Raw genomic sequence first — 9585 nt, forward strand, 5'->3', positions numbered from 1 at the left:
ACAGAAGAAATAAAAGAAAAAGTGATTCTAGAGAAAAATAATTTACAAAAAAAGCAATTTGAATGAAACGAGAAAATTGTGTCTCTCCATCAGAGAAAGATTAAATTGCTCGTTCAATTTTCGTATAGTAATTTTTCTATTCGCTAGGATCAATCTTTTTTTCAAAACATTCTTTGCCCATTCCTCGCAATTGCCAATTTAATTTTGTACGAAGAAAGCTCTATACCCAATCCGGTGCAAAATTGCTTACAACTTAATAAATAAGCTTCGATTCGAAATTTTTGCGCGTCAATTTTTCTGCTTGTTTTAGTGTTTCCCCATCACCCAATAAATTTTTCCATCTACTCCTCGTGCACCGATCTGTGTATACCTTTCATTTTCTCTCTAGGTTTCACCGTGATGTTTATGGCCGATCTTTCTCCCGTACGTATATATATATATATATATCCGGAATGGAATAGGCGAGGAGCGGATCGATCGTTGACAGATTGATCGAGACGACGAAGGAGGCCGTCAGGATCGCCGGTTAATTGCACGGAAGCGTTGCGTCGACGGACGCGTGATTGGCAAGCCTGTCCCGCCTAACCTATACACCTCACCGGTCTTTGACTGTTATCTCACGTACAGGCCCTTCCTCGTTTCACGGTTAGGTGTGTTCCAGGGATAGGCGAGCGCACGGTTTTAATGAACAAAGCTTTTTTTTTTTTTTTTTACTTTCTTCTTCTTTTTTTTTTTCATCCCTCCCTCCTGTTAACGCAATTTCTCGCTTTATAGCTATCCGGTTGGAACGGTTGGCAAGATTGACTTTGTTGATCTCGTAGGAGGTTACCGTACATTTTTTTTCAATTGATAATTTTGAAAGATGGACCAGTTCAGTTTGGCTGGAGGGGAATGATCGACTTTTAAATTTAAAATGATATTTTAAATTTCAGTGAAAAAGATTAGGGAGATCTCCATATAAAATATCGTCATTCTTTTATTCAGACGAACATCTCAGCCTTTAATAATGAAAAATAGAATTAGTGAAACGCAATATTTATGATCACGATTGTTGGTTAATTATTCACTGTACACGAAAACTGTTGTACAAAGAATATCTGTGGTATTACTTATTCCACATATCGATTCTCTTTCGTTCTTTCATCTATGCTTTCGCAAGGAATATCTTCCGATAAAAATCTCACTTCCTATCGTGTATTGCAGATGATCCAGAAAAATTCCAATTCCCCCAACACCTTTCCAATCTCTATTAACGTCATCTTAAATTCACGTTTACTCCAAAAAAAGAAAAAAAGAAGAAAAAAGAAAAGAAAGAAGCGAAACCAGGCCGCCTCTTCTTTCGACGCCTCGTCTGCCTCGTTTACGTAGCCCGAGCACGCAATAAAGGCGATGAAAAACGGCGAAACCATCACGTTTAACATCGTGTCCGGCTTGTTTATCATCCCACGCGAACAAAATTAATTCGGGCCAGGTTCGATTCGCGATCGGGCACAAAGGGGGTTAACTCGTCTCTTCATCGGCCTATAACAATTAACCACCGAGATTGGTTAAACGTAATCTATCTCCCCATAAATCGAGCCTCGTTTCGCTGTCACGAGCAACCGTTTAACCGGCGGGGACAATCGATAATGATCTGACCATGCATTAACCCCCCAGGTGCCAGGTCCCTCCACCCTCAATGAACTCTGGCTCATTGCGGAGCCAGAGGAGAGGAGGAAAAAGTAATGGAGAGGAGGGCGACCACGATGAATTATTTAAGAACAACGGGATCGTTTGTCATCGCCTGTCATCGCGCGGCTAGAACGAGGGCAAGTGTGCGACACACGATGCATATATCGTACGATGCAACATCCGAACGAATTCTTGCAAACGAATATTCTCTAATAATGGATTTGAGGAGATATATGATATTAAATATTAAATTAATTAAATTTCTTGGCGAGGATTCGAATCCTCCTTGTTGACTTTTAAATTCGCGTTTAAAGATGAAAATAATAATAATCTTCGATCAAACTTGATATTCGATATAAATAATAACTCAAGTATATTTTATAATACGAACTTTCATAAATGGAATTTTGATGGAGAAAGGATCATTAGAGGAAATAGAGGAATAAATTAAAACGTGATTCGAAAAAAATTCACACCGCGTAAACGCAGTCAAGTATAATCGAGAAAAATAAAATTTTGAAAAGGAAACACGTATATACACGTAACACGTTATTATAAAGAGCATTTTAACCAGATCCTTCGGATGTTATGCAAAACATTCCGTGGCTGCGAGGCATCCGAGGACGCCCCCGTTCAAACTTTTCTCACGGAAGCGGAGGAGAGCCTCGATCCTCGATCAGTCAACTGAGGCACCGCCGCCCATCCCAACATGTGTAAAGACTCGGCCGAGATTATTCTGTCCCGCGTAATTGGTGGTCGAGAGCGATGCCTCGTCGCTTTGGCTGGCAGGTTGACTCGATCTCATGGAGGCCACGGGGTTGCCTCGATATCGAACGCAGACATGGACGGATACACGGTAATTAATGACGATCACCGGTGGTCCGTCGTGTAATTAAAATAAATTAATAACGAGCGTGAAACAGGGCGTGAAAAGCGGCGGTTGAGATTGTCGTAACGGTTAAGAGAGTCAGTAGGGGCTAAGCAGGAGGAAGGAAAAGCTCGAAAGCTCAGGGATTCAAAGACGCGGATACATCGAGTCGAATCGAGAATCCTTGGACTCCGTCGAGGGAGAGTCTTCCTCGCCTCCCTTCACCCATCCCTCCTTAACGCGCCACTCCTCCACTACAAGGCGATGCGATTTAATTAAAGGCACCTCCAACTCCCTCCTCCCTTTCCTTCCTTTCTTCCACCCCCTTCCATCCTCCCCACGATTCGTGGCTTTTCTTCTCGCCCGGTTAACGAACCTAATTTTTAGTCGGATTTTAGATTACGTCCCGGGGATTCGTTCGATCCGCCATAATTCCTGGGGAGGGGGAGAGGTCCCCCTCTCGAAACCAACACGGGGATACAAGAGTTAGGCAGGGGAGGGAGTGGTCCCGGGGCTCGTTCGTTAACTCTCCACGACCACGTTCGACTAACTGAATTTTATATAATCGTGGCCGATGTTATTAAATTTGTAGTGCGGAAAGGGGATGGGGGAGAAGGAGAAGCTTCCGTAGGAGAAGAGGAAAGAGAGAGAGAGAGGAGGGAGGAAAGGTCGTGGAAGACGTGGGACCCGAGTCCGTTTTAAATTGCATAAGGGTCAATGCGCGATTAGGGATCGGGGTATTGGTATTCATTTACGTTCGTTAGCCTTCCCTCCGGGTAATGAAGGTAAGTGAATTTCGTAATGGCGGCCTGTCCGCGATCGCATTAAGTCCCTCTCGATGCGCTACGTAACGCGTGTAATGTAAAAAAAGGGAAAAAAGCGCGTTAAAAGATATCGAGGTTAATTTGAAATTACAGTCATCGATTCGGGATCGAGATCAAGAATTAGCGCTCTCAGATCACCTCGCCTCCATTTTTCAATTCAACCGAATTCTCGCAATCGGTGTCCATCGAAACAAATTCTGTCAAAATTGTTGATCATTTTGGGGATAATCGTTTTACAATTTCGTAAACTTTTTCTTTCCTTCTTTAATCTGGTTTGAAGTCGAGCAACAATGGAGTTTTAGAGAGTTTTAGATGTGAATTTTCTTAAAGTTTTATCGAATAGGTCGCACGATATGTTTCTTTGAGTTTCGTGTTAAAATAAAAAGCGAGATAGATCCGGTTTGATTTGGGAGGAAATTCTATGATATGACGAAGGCGGAATACGTAGGTGGAGGAAAATTTTAAAGCGCGAGTTAATCGGATGAGACGAAAGTCGGTTGATTCAGCGTGGTTAATTTTAAATTACAGAGTTCGTTGGATAATTACACGAGGAGCGAAGGTTCGTTACGATGATGCACGAATTTTCATCAATTCCATGTCGAATGTGAAACGAGGGAACGCGGTTCGGTAATAAAGGAATGTCAATACGAACGATATCCGGCAATTATCACGGCCATCGCGAATACAAAATATCGTTTCACGCCGCGGCGAAATTGCTTTATGCACTTCATTAATGTAATTACCAATCGGCCGGTGATTATATTTAATCGATTCAATTGGATTTCGCACGGCTGCCGTGTTAGAGCTCGTTCGTATTTCTGCGGGATGACAGTTCAATTTACTGAATTTTGATGGTTAAATCGATTGGTAAAATTTGTTTATCGAAAAATATATAAAGATGGGAATAGGAAGGAATAGGGGAAATTTGATTCGGTTACGCGCAATTCTTTCCAATTATCGAGTATAAATTTTATAACCATTTTTTTCCATCGAGTCTGACGATATCGTTGTATCTTGCGTATCGAAAGAGCAACAGTCTACAAATAACTTTTCCTTAACGAACAATTTATACACGAAGTATATACGTGTATAATCGAGTCGTCGAATGCAATCAAAAGAAAAAAAAACCAGAATTATCTTACTTATTACAGATCATTAATGTTCGAATATTATAATTAACGAGTATTCTTATCCATTGCGTGTGAACTGGTACTTAACTGTATCCTCCAGCACGATACATTGAAACTAAAAAACGAACTCGCCTCATCCGGTCTCGATTTTAACCGCACGTGTTATAATAATAATAATATCCGTGCAACTGTACGTGGTACGCGATTGCTAAATTATTCGAAATGTATCAGTTCGCGAAACTCATTTTCTTGAAACTTTGCGCACGTGTCTTAATTATCTATAGCTGTAACGTGTTTCCAAGTATATCATAAATAAATAATTAGACTCAAAAGATAAATAGATAAGGAAATAAGCGAGTATGTAAATAAATAAATAAGTAAATTATACGTGTCCATATTGAGAAAAAAAGGAAAAGATGGAATCGGATCCAGAAACTTGGCAACTTTGCACACCTCTATATAATTTTTCGATGCGAAATTCTTGTTAGGAAAATTTTCAAAATTTTCGAAAAACGTTTGATCTTTATTTGCCTTGACCTTTATTTTCTTCTTCTTCTTCTTCTTTTTTTTAATTGCACTCGATCGACGAATAATCGCGTTATGTCGTCGTGGCGAGACACGCGTGTCGGAACGTATTTCGCGACGGTTTGACGGGGGCATTGTAAATGGGGCCGTTTCACGTGGGTCGAAAGTGGTTGTGCAACAATTTCGCCTCTTGTTTACCTTCCAGCTTTGTAGCCAGTTTCGATTTGATCGCAGGCGAATAAATTTCCTCCGCGCAATCGGTTCATTGAAGCGTGGCGAGGATTGAAGCGGTTGCGGTTCGTTACGGTCGCGTTAACTCATTAACCAACAAATTAGTAACATTTCGATGCTATTCAGAAGTTTCCGTGCCGCGACGGCCGCGATCTGTTCGCAGGATGACAACCCCGGCGACATACCTGTGCTCCAATTATTATATTACAGCTTGCGAGATAATTCCTGGCGAATGGTTGCCCGTGCGCGAATATTCTTTGCGAACTCGAGAATTTTTCGTTTTAATTTCTTTTTTTTTTTCTGAGAAATACGAATGTTATATCGATTTCCATCGTGACTTTTTTAATCGAAGAATTGTTCCTCCTTTGTTTGTAGATTTTTTTGCTGAAAAAAAAGAAGATGAAAATGAATATTCACGATTATTGAATCTGATGAAATATCTGTTTCCACCTTAATAAAAGATTTAAAAATTTCCTCTTCGAAATTTTGCAAAATTCTCTTCACTTAATTCCGAATTAACCAAGTACAATTCCCAATGTTATCAATAATAGCCGATTATAAAATCGTGTAGAAAGAATCGAAGTCAATTCGGCTCAGGTGGGAATTCCATGATAGCCATTTTGCGGGGCGAGTTAGAGTGTAGTAGTAGCAGCTCGGGGTTAACGGATCGAGAGCATCCTGTTGAGAGTATACATCAAAGGTCGTTGACCTTGACCTATCTCTCTCTCTCTATCTGTTCATATACCTGTTTTCTATTTACAAGCGGTAACAACGATTCGTCGAGTGATGCGGCGACCGATGACGTCCTAGGAGAGAGAGAGAGGGTCAGAGGTCGGTCGAGCGGTCGATGTCATCGAGTTACGCACTTCCTCCCAGTTTCCACGTTATTAACGACGCGTATCGGCGCTAATTGCGTCCAGGAGCGGGCATTGTACCCGGCGTCGGTGTAATTAACGTCCCAACGCTATCCCCTCGTATCGAATCCGGTTCCCGGAATACTTATGCATTCGGGATCCGCCCGGATTCGGCGGATACGCACACGGATCGGCCGTGTTGGAATTTTTAGGCGATTGGATGGGTCTCTTTCTCTCTCTCTCATTGTTTTAGGATCAATTGTTTCTTTTTCGATATGATTTCTTTGTTCGAGAAGAAAATGGAGAGTGTTTCTTTTATTTATCGTTTTGATGATTTGAAGAAGAGAATTTACGCGTGCAAAAGGAAACATTGTATCTAATATATAATTAGTAAGCAATATTCTTAAATAATGTATATCTATCGTGTGATTTGTGTTAAAATTTAATTAAATTTTATTAAAATTGGAGGAAATTTCGAACTGCTGTAACTTCGAATATTATTGATTGATCATTGTGTGAAAGAGGGATTTTGGAATCTTACTGTTTTTTAATTATTACGAAGGAAAGAATAATTTTTATTTACCATCCTTGCCCTTTACTCGCTTGCATCCCTCGCTGACCTATCTCAAATTCCAAACACGTGACGGACGTACGGGATAATTCCAGGAAATAATATAGGTCATTGATTTATAATCTCCTTTATTTTCTTAAATCCTTGTATTTCAACTGGAAATACTATATGTATTTCGATGATAAAATTTCTAATTTCTTCTCACATTTTTTTACATGAAAAATCAAGTTCAAAATATACAGAGACTTAATTTATGTAACATCTTGTGCTTCAAATATTCGAGTACCTTTTTGCACTTATTACCACTTTATATCTCTCCAAACAATCGAAACATTGGAAACAAATATGTACCAAAAATCAAAAGATTTTCATGGAAAAACCGATGCCACTGAACGTTGAACGTTGCGTTTGAACGTTGTTAGGGCCATCGTGACGTTTCCGGCACATCACGGATCGATTCGACTCCGCTCGGGCTTGTAGCCCTCTCATAAACATGCGGTGACCGGGTGCCAAGTTTGTTATTTTCGCTGCCATTAATCGTCCAGGTGTCAGGTATGGATTTCCATTCGACAAGGGAGCGGAATCGGCCTATAAATTTCGATGGGCCGAGGGGCCGCATTAACATATTTCTGACGAGTTCGTTTTTCCATCCGACATCCCACTCTCCGTCCGATCCATCGGCCGCGCCAACCTCTTGAATATGCATGAAGACGCGCTTGACACACAGCGCGTGCACGCGGCCGGGCCCCTTCATAAAATTCCACCGTCAACCTTTTTCCACGGGATAAGTTTCGACCCGATGAATTTCGCGACGGCAACTCGCCTCGAGATTCAGACGATCGACAAGTGCTCGAACGTAATTGTTCCCGTACTGCAGTTTTAAAATGCGGATTTTTTTGAAAGCGGCGGAGCGGACGTGTTACGAGCTCCGCCTTCGGGAATTGCAAATTTTTTTTACTCGTCGAGGTGAAAGTTTGGAAGGGGAGGGGAGGATGGAAATGGACGGGTTTTAGGAATTTTAAAGGGACGTTTTATCTCGTCTCGTACGAGAATTTTGTTATAAGGGGGAGAAGGGGCGGATTTCTTTTTCCACGAGTTTATTTTTAAAACTTGTAATTTATACATCGATATATATTTCCTTGCACGACTCAGTGATAAGTCCTAAACTATAAATCATTCCCGCAGCAACTTATAACCTACAATTTCCTGCTAATATCATTGCACGAACCCTAATAATTATTCTCAAGACCGAACGATTCGCGAGGCTTGATTTACACAGTCAAAAAACGCGAGGGTAAAATAATTCTCGTCGAATTTTTATCGAAAATTCGAAGCATTGTATGGGTTTCAATTTGCGCACCCTCGATGAAAGAGATTTTCAAGGGTCAATAAATCGCGAAACGATTAGAAAATCGGTGGAAAAAGATTAATAAATGAAACACGATTTTGCGGTGTTCATTGGCGGCAAGTTGAGAATATCTCTGCCATCCATCGTCCAAGATTTTCGTGGTTGTGCACGACACATCCGTTCGTGGGATATATCGCGTAACGTTGCTAAGGTGGCTCGTTCAACGTGCCACTAATTTATTGGCCGACCGGCTCATTCCAAGGACCTTGCCACGTTAATGAAACTTACCGGGCACCGCGATACCGTGCAACGTGGATTACGCTTAATCGCCCCCTTCGCCTTTGGCAAACTCTGTGATTACCGAAAAAGGGGATATGAAGTTCGCTCTACGAGGGGATTTGTCCCGTTTCGTTTCATTGCTCGCGTTAACGGTCGAGAGTTTTATTCTTATTCTATGCAACGAGAAAATATTTTTATTCCATTGCGAACTGCTCGTATAGCCAAAGTATTATTTTTCTTGAATTCTTGATTTGAATTGTGATTTGATAAATTGTGATTATTGGGATGGGTAATTGTTTATTTTAGTTGGTCTTGGGATAAATGTTTGCTTCGATCCCTCTATTCGCGACTTATTAATTTAATCGATTTATTCCAATTGCCAATTGAAACGTGGATGGATGAATAAGAGTTAGTGCGGATTGTATTTTCTTATGGACTCAACGCGCAAGATTTAATGCGCGTGCTGGAATCGAAAATGGCCGCGTTCAGCGGTTTCGATTATTAGTGCCGTTCCATCGATATTGTTCCCACTATCGTCGACTATCTGAAATCGCGTTTGACAATGTTCCACGCATTGAATTAATGATCCTCCAAACAACTGCTATCGGATAATAATGGGAGTACGTTTCAAGTGATTTTAATTAGTACTCATTGATACCCATTTAAATGTTTGATATCCCAGTATTCCGATGTGATTTCATTCGATACTGTTATCTTGATTTCCTTGATATCAAATGTTCAAAGTGGAGTGTAAAATTTTTTTAAGTGAAATTTTTTAAACGGAAAAATATATATATATATATATATTTAAAATAATATCTAAGAAATTGTTTTCAACATTCCAGTCTTTGAAAAACGAATTATCACATTTTTATTCGTTAAAAATTCGCGGAAAAGACGAGTTTCTATTCGACCAAAGTAACTTTTCCCATTTCACGAGACCACAAAAAGTGTCGATCGGTCGTGGAGCAAGGCTGAACATAGCTGAAAGCAGCTATAGTTAAGCAAATCTATACCCAGAAACGTTCTTTCATCGAAATGCTCGTGTATTATCGGCACGGTCTGGAATCACAATTACAAGGTGAACGATCGCCTTGGCGACATTCGCGAACGACGACAGGAAAAAGAAAGTTCAACTTTGTACTACTTTACACGAACACCGGAAACAACGATCGTGCCGGGTGAAGTAAATCAGCTACAAAAACTTAACATTCGTCACGCCACGGAATTACACGCTTTTTTTTGCATTTTTGTCGTTTTTTTTTTTTTTTTTTTTAAGTTTTT

At 40.5% G+C, this 9585-nt stretch overlaps 1 protein-coding gene and 1 long non-coding RNA gene across 18 annotated transcripts in view; one reads left to right on the top strand and one right to left on the bottom strand.

Annotated features, from left to right (window-relative positions):
* The window catches only part of LOC102673156 (RNA-binding protein Musashi homolog Rbp6), a 795620-nt gene that overhangs the window by 109537 nt on the left and 676498 nt on the right, over positions 1 to 9585 (top strand). The gene's annotated exons all lie outside the window — the stretch shown is intronic.
* Positions 1 to 9585, bottom strand: part of LOC116185633 — a 24161-nt gene that overhangs the window by 12728 nt on the left and 1848 nt on the right. The gene's annotated exons all lie outside the window — the stretch shown is intronic.

The sequence above is a fragment of the Apis dorsata genome, unplaced genomic scaffold (genome assembly GCF_000469605.1).
Source record: "Apis dorsata unplaced genomic scaffold, Apis dorsata 1.3 scaffold_231, whole genome shotgun sequence".
NCBI lineage: Eukaryota > Metazoa > Arthropoda > Insecta > Hymenoptera > Apidae > Apis > Apis dorsata.